Below are 18,522 nucleotides of genomic sequence, written 5' to 3'. Positions count from 1 at the left end.
CCAAACATGTTTGGCTCAGCAAGTCATTGAGAGAAACCTAAAACTCCCATCTACTCTATTGGCTTGTCAGGAGAAATTGACACCCCTCCAAGCTCTAGAGTGCCCTGATTCTGTAAACCTTTAGCCATTTGTCCATCCAGCCTGTTGTTAGATGATAACCCATCAAAGTCTATCCCAGGCAGCAACCATGTTAGAATCACTTGACTCTACCAAACAGATGGGAAGCACCACAGGCTATACTTTTGTGAGGTTGTAGTAGGATGAGGATGGGACTTGTAGCACTGACCCCTGAGAGGAGCTGACCTGGCTCCTTCAGCTTCAGCCAGCAGGCTCACCCAGCTCAGCTTATACAGGGGACTCTGATAATGTGGATGTTTTGGGGGCTGTGGTAAAAGATCAATTTAAGCAGCTTTAGCTCCTCCAGAAGTCCCACCCTTTTACCCTGCTAGCTCTGGCTGCTGGTGCCCCTGCCCCTGTGGCTGCTGCATCCTCTTTTCTACTCCAGGGCTAGCAGGTCAGGAGCCTGCTTCCTTTGTCTGTACTTCCTGATTCCCATTTCACCTGAAAGATGAATGGTCTAGTCCAATCTGTTAGACATGATCCAACAGATGTCCTGCTGCCAGAAGCAGAAGAGGTACTATACACTGATGGGAACAATGTTTTTCAAGATAGAACCAGGTATACTGGGTCCCAGTTGTCACTTTGGACAGGACAGATTAAGCTCAGTCTCTCAACTGAAGGACTTCAACACAAGGGTGGAGTTTCTGTGGTTAACCCAGGCACTTCACTGTGGGAACAGCAAAGGTGTCATTGGATACAAGGACAACTGGCATGCATTTGTCACATGCATGTACATGGGGTTCCTATATATGGAGAGACTGAAAAAGAAATCAAAAACAAGGAAACCTGGTTTGACTAGAGACATGTTGGCTATTAAGAGAGGTAGCCACTGTCTACTACAAAGGGCATAAAATAGCAATTCCCAAGGCCTAAGGGAACAGTCCAGAAGGTAGCCCTAAATCAAGTGGGTCTTCTCCAGATCATGGTTACCCTCCCTGAACCTGAATTGCTCCAGTGCTCAGCCTATACAGAGGAAAAAACTAAAAAAGCAAAAGGAAGGATCCCAAACAGCAGGCAAATGGATGATGTTTCTTGCTAGATAAGAGACTTGTATTCCATGCCATTCATGGAAGACAAATGTTATTCCAGCTTCAACAGGCTATCCATCTGGGTAAGTAAACGTTGAGTTACTTAGGCCCAGGAATTATAATAAATTTGGGATGCCCATCTGCCTAGGGTCTGAGAATGACCTAGCTTCATGGCCAAAGTCTCCCTAAATCTGATAAGTATCCTAAATGTTGGTTGAGAACTACATTGCACCTAGAGACTACAGAGGTCAAGATGGGTAAACTAAACATTTCCTTTAGACCAGTGAAAATTGGGCTACCCTCCTACCTCTTGCCTGTGTAAGGGCCAGATGCACACCATACTGAGAAGTTTATGGGGGGAAATTACAAAACATTCCCTCCTCATCCCTGCAACAGACCCAGTGAACTATTCACTAGGCAGTTTGAAAGACTATGCCCTTGCTTATGTCTGAGCCTGCCCACAAGTGCCAGTCCTGAATCTTTATATGGGTAAAGAGAATCTCAAAGCAAAACCTGGCATCAATATGGAAAGGCCCATAACCCGTGGATTTCACTACCCTTACAACAATGAAAATCGCTGATGTCACTATGTGTACCCACAACACATAACTGAAGGAACCAATGGAAGATAAACAAGAGAAGGGTTGTTATCCAAGCCAGATCCAGGCAGGTAATTTCTTTTCTAAAAGAAACTTGTGCCCAGACTCAACTGGCCTATTGGCCTAAGTCCACTTTCTTTTTACTCTCAGAAAGTGAGTCTCCAAGCCCCCAAACTCTGATTTCCTCAGGAATTCCTTTGGTACTCTCAAAATCAAAGGCTCTGGAGACAGTGGAAGCTAGCCCTTCAGAGTAAAAGATTCTGGAAGGAGTTCAGTTCCTTAGCCATTCTTAGCTGGACACATGTCAGGACTGCTGGCTCTAGCTGGACTCCAAGACCCTATATTTTATTGGGATTTGAACCAATCAGACAATAAGCTCCACTTCCAACTGTAGCAGCTGTAAATGGGGACCAACCTAAGTTCACCCTAGGGGAACTCTAGGGGAAGGGTACCTGTTTAATCACCAAGATACTCCCTACTGAACCTCCCTATGCAGATTCCTGTAGCTGAACACAGCAGGTTAATTCCATGAATGGCTGTTGAGTATATTTTCAAACCTCAGAGACTACCTGGGTAAACTGCACTAACAACTTTGGAGACTCTGCTCCTTTGCACCCTCAATGCACACTCTACCATAGGTGTTCATCTATAATGGAGAAGAAGGCAGGGCCCAACTAAATCTACTTTCTGGGTTTCCCCATGTGCAGTGAACCATCCCAGTTCCTATTCCCTGGCTGGAGAGGGCAGGCATGGGTGTGTTCTGCTGCAGTTGAAACTTCACCTCTACTTAGGGAGATAAAATTGTTAAGTAACCCACTACTCAATATGGCCTGGGTCATCGAGAAAGTTCTCTTTTCCAACTGGAAGCCCAGTTAGATGCCTTAGCCAAGAGTGTTCTTTAGAATCAATGAAAATTGGACCTTCCTTTTATGATGGCACTGGGAGAAACTTGCCCCTTCTATGCCAATCAATCAGGGACTGGCCTGTAATTACAGATCAGGAGAATCCAACACCTCTGGCCTCTGTATGAACCACTACTCATCTCTGCAAGGTCAAACCAGACATATACATAACTAAGGAAATAAAATCATAAACTCTTTTAGAAATATTCTACACTTGGTAAATATGATTATCTCTAGGTATTTGTGAGGGATAGATTGCAAGAAACCCAACAGATTGCAAATATGTAGGTTCTCAAATCACTTATATTCTGTGGTATAGACTTTACAAGCAGCTGATGCACATCATCCTGTATACTTAAAGTAATCTCTAGATTGTCTACTTATATTCTATTCTTGTTATTCTGTTTGCTTAAATATAATAGCAAGATGAAAAAGACTTTACGTGTTTGGTACAGGTAAAATTTTTCCTATGTTTTCCATATGCTTTCCATTGCTTCAAAGAATGGGCTATTTTCTATGAAAACATAAAAACGTGTGAGGTGGAGATTGCATGACACTCTGAAAGAGATCATACATATAGCAACTATAAGAAAACATTTGCTTAAATATTTCTGGACAAGGGCCTGGAGAAATGGTTCAGCGGTTGAGACTGCTGCTGTTCCAGAGGTCCGGAGGTCAATTCCTAGCAACCACATGGTGACTCACAACTACCTATAATGGGATCTGATGGCCTCTTCTGGGGTGTCTGAAGATAGCGACAGTGTACTCATATAAATATAAATAAATAAATCTTTAAAAAATTTTCTGGGACTCAAGAATCAATGGGGGTGACCTTAGCTCTTACTCACAGCATTGGGTATACAGACCTAAAAAGGCCACCTCCTGTAGCCAAGAAGGAACCCCAGTGGAGCAACGGGGCACCGATCCACTCATAAAACTTTTGATCCCAAATTTATCCTGTCTACAAGAAATGCAGGGACTGGGGATGAAGCAGAGTGTGAGGGAATGACCAAGCAATAATGGGCCCATCTAGACACCTATCCCATGGGCAAATACTGATCCCTGACACTACTAATGATACTCTGTTATGCTTGCAGACAGGAGTGTAGGATGGCAGTCTTCTGAGAGGTTCCACCCAGCAGCTGACTCAGATGGATGCAGACACCCACAGCCAAACAGTGGATGGAGCTTGGGGATTCTTATGGAAAAGATTCTTATGGGGAAGGATTGCCCCAATATTGGAGGGGATGGGAACTCCACAGGAAGATCACCAGAGTCAACTAACTTGGATCCTTGTAGCTCTCAGAGACCGAACCTCTAACCAAAGAGCATACACAGGCTGGACTTAGCTGTCCCCCATATGTAGCAGATGGGCAACTTGGTCTTCATGTGGGTCCTAAACAGCTGGAATAGAGGCTATTCCAAAATCTGTTGCATGTCTGTGGGATATGTTCTTCTAGATGGACTACCTTGTTTGATCTCAGTGGGAGAGGATGCACCTAGTCCTGCAGAAACTTGTTGTATCAGGGTGGGGGGATACCCAGAGGGAGCTTCTATCTTCTATCTGAGAGGAGAAAGGGAAGGGGATGTGAGGAAGGCTTTTGGGAGGCAGTCAGTGATCCAGATGTAAAGTGAATAATAATAAAAAAAAGAGTTCTGAGTCTTCTTGTGCCAAATCCAGGTGAAAATAAGTGGTGTCATTTCCTCTTCGCCACACAATAGCAGTGTGGTGTTAACTGCACTGGTCCTCCATATTCCTTCTAACATAACATGCAGCTTTTTTTCAAGCATAGGGAAATAATAAATCAGAAAGAATAATTCGTGGTTAGAAGTGAGTGTTGTTTTTTCCAAATAAAGCAGCTGAGGGAGCACAGAGGACGAATTGATATGTGAGAGTCAAACTTGGGTCTGTTATGAGTTCCAGAGATGAGGGGCCTAGGAAGGGCTTCTTCCGGGGGCCATGCAGAGAATCCAAGCTCCTCTTACAGATCACAGATGCTGTCCTGGAAGAAAGCAATCCTTATCGGAAGCAGGGTAGCATCTAGCATCATGAACTTCAGGTTTAAAATATCTGTCTTGTGACCCCACCAGGCAGTTAGAATTTCCTGCTGACCCTGGAAGTCCAAAGGCCTCTGAGTTGGCCCAGAAGCTTGCCTCCTCCTCACATCCCAAAGGCCAACAACGGGATTGTAGGACTTAAATCAGGTAGCAGGTGTTTTGTGGGTTTGCTGCTGTTAATTAAAGTCCAAGGTCAATAAGAATGGCTGAGCTCTCCCTATCTAAATAAGAGATCTGGAGGAAGCAGACTTGAATTCAGTGAGTTATATAGATGACAACAGGAAAGCAGGGTTAAAAATGTAAGAACAGCTGTGTTATTGTAAAAGAAAGCAGACAGCTGGAATCCATAGGACCCAAGTCTGGTCAGTGACTCAGTAGACTAAATTTTAAAATTGATGGTTAAGTGTGAGAAAATACAGAATCTATAAGCTAACTCTGCTGGACAGAAACACTGACTTGTTTTTGAAACAGCATCATGGATTCAACTAGTACACAATTCCATGTTTGAGGGTTATTTTTAATAAATGGTATCTGTTAAAGGATAATATTTTAAAAGAAGATAGAATCTTGATTCACGTTACTGGAAAATAAGCTTGGGCCAAAATTTTTTATTTAACTTATTGAGTGAACTGAGTAAGATACAACAATTAATTCAAAAGAAAATTCAGAGAAACGTACATGCTACTAGGTGCATATGCAAATAATGAATGCTAACATGAATTTACAAATCAATGCAGAAGTGGCTAGAGGGAAAAGGATTATTCTCCTGGACAAAACGAAAAACAAAGAATCAATCAATCAAACAAACAAACAAAAACATAATAGAAAGTGGAAACCCTGGTGAGCTGACCCTACTTCTGACAGCACTTGCATAGGTTGGCTTCAGGAGCCAAGTTTCCTAACAACACCTAACGGATGGAGTCAGGGTGCCTGTGCAACCTACACTTCCCACAAAATGTCTTACCTGAAATACAGGACAACGTATATTATTAGTTCTGGGCTCTCTCCTTAAATATGCCTGTCTGGCTCAGCAGCTAACACATGTACAAAATCTGTTTGGATCCACCTGCACGAATGTCACATTGTTTTTTTCTACAGGCTCTCTGGTCTGGTTCTGTGGATTCTCCGCCTTCACAGCCACTAAACATAACATCACCTCTAGACAGTTCCAGTTGGCCTGTGTAATGTTCTTTGGGATTCTACACTTCCCGTGTTTTTCTGTTTTGTCTGAACTGAATGTCGGTCATGTTGATTTCCTTTTCCTTTTGAAATTCTCCAAATTATACATTCCTCGTATATTAAATGTAAGAAAATTGTTCATCAACTAAACAGAGAGACAAGAGTAAATGCTTACAAGAAGGTAAGCAAGAACACGTGATGAGGGTCTTCTAAAATCATATGCTGAGAAGAGGCTAATGGGTCATTTAGCCCTCTGCCAAGTTGAATCTTCCCAGAAGCATGAAATTATCTTGTATAACGATCCCCACACACATAACTCAAGGCTCCACCCGATTAACCTGATTTACTCTTTGCACAGCCTGCCCTGGTGGTATAACATAGGCAGTATGACTCAGTAAACAAAATCCTTTCATCCTCTCAGACTATCCCCGAATGTAAACCAGGGTGGTTAGCCAACTTCCCTCAGTCTCTCCAAGAGACCATAACAGGCTTTGTAAACAAGGAAAAGGCCCCTTGGGTGTGTAATTCTCTACAGCGAGGAACTTCAAAGATGCCTGTGGTATTCCATTCATAAGTGATCTAATTTGGGGCAGAGGCACATAAGCAGAATGGCTTGCTTAGCTGTTTGTGGTATGTAGTATTTACATTGTGGGGCTTTGGTGCCCTGGTACTGTGTGTTCTTTCTCCAGTGGTAATTTGTTTAGAGAAGAAATCTTTGTGGGTAGGGGGAGAAAAGGGTGGGGTGGGCAGCAGCCCTGTGCTGCCAGGCTGGATGTGTGTGGCCTTGGGGAAGTCTGCTTTGAACCAGAATACTATGGGGTTTCCATTACCAGCAAGAATGCTCAAGGGAAAGTATGTGCATATAAATTCCTTTGTCTGGAAATCAGGAGGAGGAAGAATGTTCACAGATGCCCTGCAGCAGGCTTTTTGTCTCTTAAGACGTTTTCATGGAAAAACTATCTCTGTGAAGGCAGAACTCAATGCGTCCAACAACACCCAGAGAAATAAAGTGCAGGGTTGTCTTTGTCTATGTCCAGTCCCAGTCTGACATGGGAGGCAGATGCAAGAGGTAAACATCTGGGATTGAGGACCTCATATCTTATCCTAGACATTTACCTTGAGCAAACACTTGCCTTTCTGTCTCCTTAGCCAAATTCTATCAGTCTATTTTTATTAGGACTCAGACAGCAATACTGTAGCCAATGAGGGTACCTACCTCTTCCAAGGATCCTGGAAGGAGCTGGGCATCGCCACTGTTAAAGACTGCTAAGACCATTGCTGACTGTACAAGTTCTCACTGAAGCTTTCATTCTGATGTTTGCAAAATGTTGGAGATAGGGAGATTTGGTTATTTAGTTGGCAGCTATTGGCCTCGTCTCTAGGACCCTGGATGCTATGAGCTAAAGACAGTTAAACAGCCAGACTGCTCTTCTGTCTGTACCAGCCACTGAATCCGCAAGGGCTTAAGTTAGTGACAGGGCAGTTATTGCTATAGCACAAACTGAGCTCCTAAGGTGAGGTCCTGGGCATGACAATTTCAAACAGTATGACAGAAGTAACAGGGCCAGAGAGCAGTCAGCACTCTGATGATTGCAGAAGAGAAGGGTCTGGGATAACTGCAGTCTTGATAGTGGAAGAGTTGGGGCTGCAAGAGCAACAGAGGATGAGAAATGACTCTCCCACATCCCTGATAATTCTAGAAAGTGACATCCAAGTGCCCACCATAAGGTTTAAAATACTACATGAAAACATAGAGGTTTTGGGGATTTATTGGAAAACATGAAGAGCATTTAGGTAAGTGTAAAGAATGATAAAGCACCCCACCATCCAAGTAACAAGTAACTCCTCCCTTCCCATAAATTCCTATAAATCAGCTGGTTTGGGTTTATGGGTTACCAGCTCCGGGCCTGTGCCTCTTAGCCATCAAGTCTTCTGTTTTTGCAAAAATCTAGTGCTAAATATTGGTGCATTGCATACCATGTCTTTGCTTCATATCAACTCTCCTTCAAAATCAGCCATAAAGCCCAGATAGACTGCTCCAACTGTGCTAACCTCTGTATATGAGAACAGGTCAAAAAGAACATCAAAGACTTACCTTATTTAATAAAAATGGATCACAAGGCCCTCATTCCAGAAGTGGGAAGGAACGCTGCACATAGGGCCCAGCAGAATTTGGGCAGATAGGCTTATGGCATTTCTCCATTGTGTTCTGTTACATGAGACAGCAGACTTGGATCCAATCACCTTTCTGAACTGATATCAATACTCCATCAAACCCCAGCATTAAAAACGGGTCCTCAGTGCTTCATTTATGAAGATGCCTTAACAGATAAAGCTTTGGTTAACTGTGCTTTTCTCTTGTCAATCTGTCCTGTGTTATAGAACTGGTGGCTATGGCATTTATAGGCAAAAGAAGAGATATGCTCTTTTCCACTTATGGAACTTTAGAATTAGCTCATTCAATTTTATGTCTCATTGTATTCCACCTTCTAATTTCAGGAATAACACTCTAGGAAGGTTGTCCCACCTTAGGCTATGCTAAGGAGAAAGGGGAAATAATCAGTGCTTTAGTGAGATGTTACTCTTTCCCTTCCCTTAATGTAGACGCTTTCAGGTGACAGTCATGAAGAGTTGGATGTCTGCAAGGGTAACTTTTCCTTTTCTACATCTTTTCATACTTTCCTTAACACTTTAGCTCCCCTCCCCACAACATTTTGGGCTCCCTTACTCCTTCTCTAACTTCTCTTTCTCCTGCTTATGGCTGCTTGTCCACTGTGTATCTAACCTTTAGGCCAGCTTAAATGAAATGGAGTTTTCCTTCTCTCCTTCATTCTCTGGGCAGCAGCTAGATTTTACATCTTACTTGCCCAAGGGTTTCTCTTTTAAACTACAATAAAACTGTCCTTGGGTTCCCTTAAATTCCATTCTTAAGTTCTTTTATTAATGAATCTAAGAACGTCAAAATGGAACCCCTAGTTTCCCTGTGTCTAAGGACTCTTATCAAGGGGGTTTGTTTAACCCAAGCTTTTGGAACCCTTGGGAATTGAGTTTAGACTCTAGAAACATTCTAAGTCTGCTTGGGTCCATTTAGCATCTCTCTTCTACATCCATGTAGTGTGGTAGTCATCTTCACTTTGGCTTTGCTTACTGTTAAGCATATATACATATGTACATATGTCAAATATATATATATATATACATATATACACATATGTGCATATATATATACATATATATATGTATGTATATATATATATATATATATATATATATATTCTATTCATTTTCACACTGTCATTACTGATTGTTACCACGGATGGGAACCAGGACAGGTGTTTCCAGATCCTTGGTCTTTTAAACAAAAAACTAAAATAAAGGGTCACATCATTTTGCAAAAGTTACTAAGGAAACTTTATTTGACATGAAGCAATGGTACAGATTAGAAAGAGACTGTCAACATTGTTAGTGGGCACATGGGAGAGTATTCATGGGCTCCAATTATTTGGGAACTCATTTTATGACATCCAAGAAAAGGAGTTAGTGTGTCTCTTTATCTTGATTATATTATATAGATCTTTGCTCATTGCTCATGTCTTCCTATAATGCATCATATTATGCATATACATTATAATATTAATAGGGGATTCTTCCTAAAAGTTCAAATGAAGACTTCAATTTGCCTTATTGCACACACATCCAATATCAGTCCAGGTTATGGATGACTAAAATTGGGGCATTATCAAGGAATTACTAAGGAGGACAGTTTACTTTAATTCTTTAAAGTGGGTACATGCAGTATAATCTAGATGGGGGCCCTCCTGTTGCCAACAGATTTCTATGTGCATTGTTTGTAGATGGGTATGTGAAGAGCCAAGCCAAGAGGAGTATCAGATTGCTAATCTAGTACTAGTGTTTATCCAACTGATGACTATAATTTCCTAAAGAATGGAAAACAAATTTTTTATGCCTTTGCATATTGTAGTGGTCAGAACATAGCATATTGTTAGAATGTATGATGTTTTCAAAATAAAGACAAAGGGAAGACTCTTTTCAATATCTAAGAGTAGATCAGAAAAAGCTAATAACCAAGAGACATGAGGTGAACCTATTCTTATGTACCATGGGGGAAAAATAGTTTTCTTTTGCTTGCTTGTTTTTTTAAATTTAGGAACCAATCCTCTTTTTTTAAAAAAACAGACTGATAAAAGAAAAACTAACACAAGTTCAATTAGTACACATACCTCATGCATACAGAGAAGCTGTGCAAGGAGTCAATAGACTACTGCCAAAGAGATGGCTTTGATTCAGACTTGATCTGCATTTTCAAGACAGAACGGCACATTTTAGAAAGAGTGGCAAGAAAAAGGAAAGAACAACAAATACCCAACATTGTGTCTCTGGGGATAATAAGCTGTGTGAAGGTGAATGCATGAAAGGTCAGTCAGGTGTAGTAATTTTGCAACCCCATAGGAAGAACAACAATATCAACTAACCAACCCTCCCTGCAGAGCTCCCAGGGTCTAAACCACCAACCAAGGAGTACACATAGAGGAACCCATGGCTCCAGCCACATATGTAGCAGAGGACGGCCTTGCCAGCCATCAATGGGAGGGGAGGCCCTTGGTCCTGTGAAGGCTTGATGCCCTAGTGTAGGGAATGCCAGGTCAGGGAGGAGCAGTGGGTGGGTGGGTGGGAGAGCACCTTTATAGAAGCAGGGGGAGGGTGATGGGATAGGGGGTTTCCAGAGGGGAAACCTGGAAAAGGGATAACATTTGAAATGTAAATAAAGAAAATATCCAATAAAAGAAAAAAAAAGAAAAGAAGGTCAGTCAGGAAGCCAGTGAGTCTCTCAGACTCCTCAGGTGTTCTCCCCAGGCTAAGGAGAGAACTTGTAAGCCTTCTCCAGTGCTTAGCTTTGTCTCTCCTCTCAGAGAGAGTGGAAGGGTCAGTTACAGCAATTTGGTTAGGAGAGTTTTACTCTGGTTATGTTCTGTAACTACAATCCATCTTTGGTTCACTGTGCAACTTTTGTGTCTTGGTTTTCATACAAACTTGTCTGGAGACGAGTCTAGACTCTAGAAACACTGAAGTCTGCTCGCCTTCCTTCAGCACCTCTTTTACGAATTCATGAAGCATGATAGTTGTCTGTCTGACCGTTTAAAATCTCCCAGGTTTGTATTTCTTTAGCGTTAATTGGTTAAAGTTACCTTCAACTACTTTATTCTGAGTTCTCAGTTCTATAAATACTTGTGAACTTTCAGATCCATTGATAATTCCTTCATTTTCCTTTCCCTGGATGTGTCTCTCCCAGAGACTCTCTTCCAATTTCTACAGGTTTTCTCTCAGGATACTTCATGTTGTAACTGTGAGCTAGCTCATCACAGCTCCCGCTTTCTTGTTTCCTTCCATTTTTTGTGAGTCTCTTATAATTTTCTACTCGATTTCCTGTCTTGTATGAATACACCCTATGCTTAAGCACATTTTACATAGTAGATAAGTGATACATTTTTGAAAAAAGATCTTGGAAACTTTAAAACTTCCTTTTAAAACTGTAACGCATAGTACACTGACTGGTTGGGTAGAGAAATAGAAGCCATTTTCAGAACTAGAAAGCATTGCCTCATTAACTTCTACTTTCCAAGTGTTAACAACTGATAATATCTTCTTTGTATTTAGATTTTGTTTAAATATGGTGAAGGGACACCATGAGCAAGACAACTCTTACAAATATAAAACATTTAACTGGAGACTTGTTTAGAGTTTCAAAGGGTTAAGATTAGTCCATTAGTCATCATGGCAGGGAGCATAGTAGTAGGCAGGCAGAATGCTGGAGAAGTAGCAGAGAGCTTACATACTAATCTACAGGCATCAGATGCAGGGGTGGGAGGATGGGGATGAGGGATGCGGCCTAGTTGAGAAGAGCTGGAGAGGACGGCTTGGGATTTTAAAACCCAAAAGCCCACTACAAGTGACACACCTCCTCCTTCAAGGCCACACCCACTCCAATAAGGCCATACTTCCCAATCTTTCCCAAAACTTCCATTTTGTTGATTAAAATCAGATATACAAATAAGTGTAAGGCAGCCATTTTCATTCAGACAACCACAATGTGCCTTTAAGTATATTGACTTTTCTTCATGGTACTCTTTTCTGGAAGCTGATGCTTTTCAGTTCTGGAGAAATCTGATAGGTTCAACTTTCTAGCTTCTGTTTTTTAAACACTTGCTTGATGTTGAACCTTCCTGACTGGTTCTTTAGTTTTCTATTTTTTCCCCTTAATTCTCTTAATTTTTTATTTTGTTTGTCTGTATTCTGGTAGAGCTTTAAATTTTTTCTAAGTTTTTTAATTTTTCATTTTGTTATCATTGTCCAAGAATTCTTTTATTTTCATAATATTTTGCACAAGAGACTGAGAAACTCTTGTGGATAGTTCAGTTATGCAGTTATATGTCATTCTATATAGCTGTACAGGTTGGATGGTCCTAAGAAAATAAAGGGCACAGTTTTAGTCAAGTTCAAAGGCATTGTTAAAGAGAATATACCCTAAAATATAAGTGGATTGCTGCCATGTTAACAATGTCCTGTAGCTTACTGGGTTCCCGTAGGATATTTGTCTTTAGTGCTGTAAAACACTATGCTTAATATAGGCTCCCATCCTGTAAGGATGCCTCATGGAATTCCATAAGGAACTGCTATGGCATTGGCACTTAGAAGTCCATCTGAGGCCCAGCTACTAGCTGGTAACTACACTAGTCACAAAGAGCTCTAGTGGGTTCGGCTCCTAATAGATGAATCACGTCCGTTCTCTGGTTCTTTCCAGCTAAGGCTCCAGATGGAGCAGAGTCATCATAATTACACATGTCCCAGTTTCCGGCTCAGTGAATCCATGAGCATAGTAATTATTTTAAGCTACTGAATCTTGGAGCTAGTTATATACAAATAGAGAACCAACAGAAACATTACATAAGGACTACTTGCATCCATAGAAAGGTTTTGCCTATCGCATCAGATAACAGGAAAAAAGTAAGATGCAGCTCAATAACTGAAGAGTATTATCAGTGAACAGATCCTGAGACCTTAAGGCAAGTCTCACTGCCTGAACCTCTTTGGATCTTTCTTTTTCTCACTCAGATAGACACTCATTGGCTGCCTCACATGTAGCTCAGGTAGAGCTAGGTGTGGCTTCCTCTGGGCATGTCTGTGAATGGGCTTCTAGTTACCTGAGATGACTTCATCTAAATGTGGGTGGCACCACTCCATGGCCTGGGCTCTCAAGCTTGCACCAAAAGAAGAGATAGTGCATTGATTATCAGCACCCATGTCTTTCTGCCTCCTGACTATAGATGCAATATGATCAGCTGCTTCATGTTTCTACCACCATGCCTTCAGTACCATGGGGACTATATCCTCAAACTGTGAATCCAAAATAAATGTTGCTTTTGTTGGGTATTTTATTGCAACAATGAGAAAAATGATGAATACAAAGGGGAAAACTATTACTACTGGAGTTATTTACATGCAATAGGATGGCATCCAGAGACACAGGGTGCAAGATCTGTGGAGGAATATATACCTATACCCTGATTTATAGGCCTGAGGCAAAGACCTACCAAAATGACTTTGCTCCTATTGTCAGCCCCAAATAGTGCAAGATTCAGCAGAAGTGTAGGTTTGGGTCATAACTTTAGTCCCTGGAGGGTATCCTCAAGCAAACGAGCCACCAGTATGTACCAACTTGCAAAAACTGCATGTATGTATTTTAGCACATGAGAAGTACAACATGGGCTGTGCCCAACAAAGCTGTATGCATGGAGCTTTCCCACTTCTATGCTGGTGAATATGAAAGACAGGAAATTAAGTAGATTGATTTTCTTATATTTTAATATTTAGTGTTTTCCATGTTGGAATTTAAACTTGCATGAGACTTCCTTTTTTTCTTAATGCCTCTTTTCCCTAGGTTTATTTACTTTTTATGTGTTTTTGCCCACATGTATACTACATACATGTATACTACATACATGTATGTTTTGCCCACATGTATACTACATACATGCCTAATGCCTTAGGAGGATGTTAGGCCCTGGATCTGGAGTTATAGATGATCAGAAGCTACCATGAAGGTGATAGAAAATGAACTGTGGGTCTTCTGGAAGAGTTGTAAATACTCTTAGCCACTGAGTCACCTCTCTGGCCCCTAATTGAGACTTCTTTCCTGTCTTCTTTCTTATTTATCCCGATTGAGATAGAAATTGTTGGTTTTGGCTATCATATTTCCATGTTAGTCTGTTTTTGTCATTGAGACAAAACAGCTGAGAAAATCAACTTAAATGAGAAAGAGAGTGTATTTTGGTTCATTTCAAAGATCTCAGTCCACGGCCTGGCTTTCTCGCAATGGGCCTGTGGAAGATGAACATCATGGTGCTGGAAAAATCTGTCAGTAGAGGCAGCTGATATGGTGGTGGTCAGGAAGCAGAAAGCTACAGAAGGAAAGTAAAGGTCAAGTGCTGCCTATCAAAGGCACACCTCCAGAGAGACACTTCTTCCCACCAGGCCCTGCCTTCCACAGTTCCTGTTAGCTCCCAGAGTCCATGCAATTAGGGACGTACCAGTTGATTAATCCATGGATTAGGTCCATGTTCTCATGATCCACTCACTTGGCAGAAGACCAATTTCTGATCATTGCTTAAGAAGCAAGCTGTCAGCATGGGAGCCCTTTGAGGGGGACTCTTCTTATGCACATCACTAGGAGAAAAATTCCAGCGTATTTAACTTCACAGACTCATACTAGAGGGGTGTTTGCATCAGGACGAACTGTGCCTGGAGTTCCAGTTTCATCTGATTTAGAGGAGATGTTAGACCTAAAATTGGTGCCAGAACAATTAACATTTGGGAAGCTATTGGGTAAGATAAACACAATTTTTAGGTGTGAAAAGGCCATAAATTAGTGGTGAAGAGAGCAAGTAAAGTAAACTTGTGGCTTCTCCAAGGTTCAGATGTTGCCAATATGACAATATTGAAAGTTAAGATTTGAATAAGAGACTAAGCAGTAAATCTCACTTTATGAAGAAGTTTAGGGGGCTTGTGGTAGTTTGAATAATAACGGCCCCATTGTCTCACTCGAATGCTTGGTTACCAGGAAGCATCACTATTAGGAGATGTTGCCTTTTTGGAGTAGGTATGACCTTGTTGGAGGAAGTGTGTCACTGAGGTTGGGCTTTGGGGTTTTATATATCCAAGCCAGGCTTTCTCTCTTCCTGGTGACTGGAGATCTGGATGAAGAAATCGCAGCTACCTCTTTAGCATCATGACTACCATGTTCCCTGCCATGATGATAATGGATTAAACCTATGATTCTGTAAGCAAGCCTTAATTAAATGTTTTCTGTTATAAGAGTTGCTGTAGTCATGGTGACTCTTCACAGCAAGAGAACACTAACTAAAACAGTATCAGTGCTTTTACCAAAGGATACTCCCCAACATCCCCCTTCCTCTCTTACTCTTCTATTATATGGGCACAGAACATTGGTCTCTCGTGTTCTTACATGTTCTTCTACATGAGGTCCTATCCTAAAATTCCTTGTCAAATGCTAATGTTTTCATATCCATTGCTCCCAAGTTGTGAGAAATATATCTTTGTTTTGATGCCCCCGAGTCTATGATGTTCTTCTATAATGCCACAAATATACTAAGAAAATAAGCAGCCAGTTGAGAGTCAGTACCCTTTCCTTTTCAGGCACTTTCTTATCTAAGTCTCAGACACCAAAACAATAGTCCCACAATCTTCAGTGATCCAAAGACTAAGGGCCAGATAAATAGACTCTATTATCAAAGTTTGACAGAATCTGACCTACTCAGGACTCTTGTCTTGCCTATCCTGCAGAAGCTCTGCTAAAAGCCTGGAGGTTTTAACCCTCTTCTCTGCTCCCAACATGACTGATCCTCTTTTGTGACATATCTCATCTTCTAAGACTCGGGAGTATAGCTTGCTCCTTCTGAGCTCCATTCTTTTGTTATTTCCATTGCCTCTTGGTTGCTTATCATACACATTCTTAGAAAGTCCTTGAATATTCTTGTTTCCCACCAAATGATCTTATTTATTTTGGCTCTCCTTTCCTATTTGAGAAAGTCTTTGTTTGTCTTTACTGGCTTCTCATTTTCCAGACCCAGGTATCAAGTAGTCCAAATTGTGCTGTGGCTAAGACTAGCTAGTACTGAGCTTCAATTCACAGTGATGATTGATGGCAATGATGCTTCTACTTTTCAGTAGAATTTTTAATACTAATTATTGTTAATTATGCTAAATGTGTGTTAATATTATCTTTCTTCCCATCTATATTTCAGACTGCTTAGAATGTGAAATTCTAGTTCACATTGTAGAGAATACTAGCCTATATGTCAGCATTTGGGGGAATGGCTGGAGTTTTTCATTTCTAGCCTGTTTAATTCCCCTTTAATAAACTGTAATATTAACAGGGTTTTCTTGGCTAGAGACATTATTTGGACCTATTAATAGGTACTGATTTCAGGCTATATCCAAGTTTTTAAGTATCTAAGATGACCTCTACATATTGGCAGCCATTCAGTAGGATTTAGGGCCTGTAAGGAGTTATTTCCCATAATGATTCTGTTGTAATTTTTTACATATAAGTGGTAAATTACCTTTTTATAAGCCATGAGTCAAAAAAAAAAAAACTTTCTACATTACATTCTTAAATTAAGCATTTTAAGCTCTGAAGCTTAACTCAAATGCCAGGAAATAAGCAAGTGGAGTTAGAGAAAAAATTGCACAGAAACACCCATATTATCAGCTTAAACACTTTTGATCAGAGACAAACACATCCATTGTTAATAGTTAATGTAGGTATTCATGTAAAACTTTTGTTCTTTACAACAAAGGAGAAAAGTGATGTTTTTGAACCTGACATTTGCTAACATGCTATTCTGAAACCTTGACACACGCCTGGCTTCAAATACCCGAACATAAGAAGAATAAGAATTTCTCTCTCTCTCCCTCCCTCTCTCTCTCTCTCTCTCTCTCTCTCTCTCTCTCTCTCTCTCCCTCTCCCTCTCTCCCTCCCTCTCTCTATCTCTCTCTCTCTTTCTCTCTCCCCCCTCCCTCCCTCTCTCTCTCCCTCTCTCCCTCTCTCTCTCTCTCTCTCTCTCTCTCTTTCTCTCTCTCTCTCTCTCTCTGTCTCTGTCTCTCTCTCTCTCACCAGGCCCTTGGGTATTATAGAAAACATCTTCTGGGCAAGTACATTGATGGTGCTTTTATCATAATTATGATTATTATTACCTACTACTCTACTACTCTCATCATTTTCTTGCTCTCTGAAAAGAATTGCATTAAGTCACATGGCCTTTTAACAGAGTAGAAATTGCAATGTAAGTAGAAACTTCCATCTGAATTGACCTTTGACTTAGACACAGAAACAGACTTCTCAGAGATTGTCAATTTGAGTGCAATGCAATACACTTCTTTAAAAAAAAAATTTAGAAAGCCATTTGATAAAAATGAGCAAAATGAATAAGTCCTATTGAAAGATGAAGGGTTATTGCTTTTTATTTTTCTTTTTTGGTCTCAGGGTCTTTCTCCTGAGGGAACCTATAAGCACTAGCTTCACTTTGATGGGACTTATATGTTTATAAGTATGTTCTTTCCAAGATTTTGCTCTCTCCTGACTACAGCCACATGCCTACACTTTGAGCCTGAAACCAGATGGCCTTCATGGGAAACATATTTCCACTGGAAGACATCTATGTGGCTCTTACCTAAACTCTATAAAGCTTATTTCTACCAGGATCACTTTTTTCTAGGACACTCTCTTATTTTCACAGTGCATATGAACTATGGAGTTAATGTGGTAAGTTTAGCAGGCTGCATTTCTATGTGCTATATGGAAGCAAGGGTAAAGAGCAGATACACTTATCAACTACATGGAAGCTCTTGGAGGTTGGGGGTATGGGTACTAGAAACCATCAAGGTAACCAAGTTCTCCATGCATAAGACATCAAATTCCATACTCAAATGGATAGAAGTATTCCCAGGGGTTAGTTGTAATATAGGTGTGTTCATACATTTTTCTAGTTGGTGTGTAGCCCTTGTACAATTGTAACACTTGCACAGCAAGTTTAGAGCTGATTACAAGTCAACCGATGTGCATAGTTCTCTTAATTCCAGAGTTAGAGATGTTCTTCCTGGCAAATGTGAGCTTTCTAGAAAAAGGATCCAACACACTACTTGGCATAACTTATAGGCTGAACCTTTGAATGTGACTGGAGTCAAGTAAGAGTGTTTTATATTTGGCAATTAAAAGGTTCATTTGGCAGATCTAGCATTTAATCCAAGTGGGTGTTACAATATTTATATTATTGACTGAATAATATTGATTGAAATAAATGTTCAACTTCCATTTACAAATGAGTATTAAGGGAGTTCAGAAGCTATCTTATGTAATCTATTGGAATGTTTGAAAAATAAGTTACTCTTGCGAATATATAAGCTCTGTGTTTGTCATGTACATCTACAGAAACCCAACATATATGTGTGCCACGCACACTGCGTGAAGGCAGTATCTGAGGCGTAAACTTCAAGGAAAGTCAGTCTCCTGCCTCTGCATTGTCACCTGGCACCCCAAAC

This window comes from Mastomys coucha, unplaced genomic scaffold (genome assembly GCF_008632895.1).
Source record: "Mastomys coucha isolate ucsf_1 unplaced genomic scaffold, UCSF_Mcou_1 pScaffold15, whole genome shotgun sequence".
NCBI lineage: Eukaryota > Metazoa > Chordata > Mammalia > Rodentia > Muridae > Mastomys > Mastomys coucha.
The sequence above is the reverse complement of the archived record's forward strand: the minus strand, read 5'-3'. Positions refer to the sequence as shown.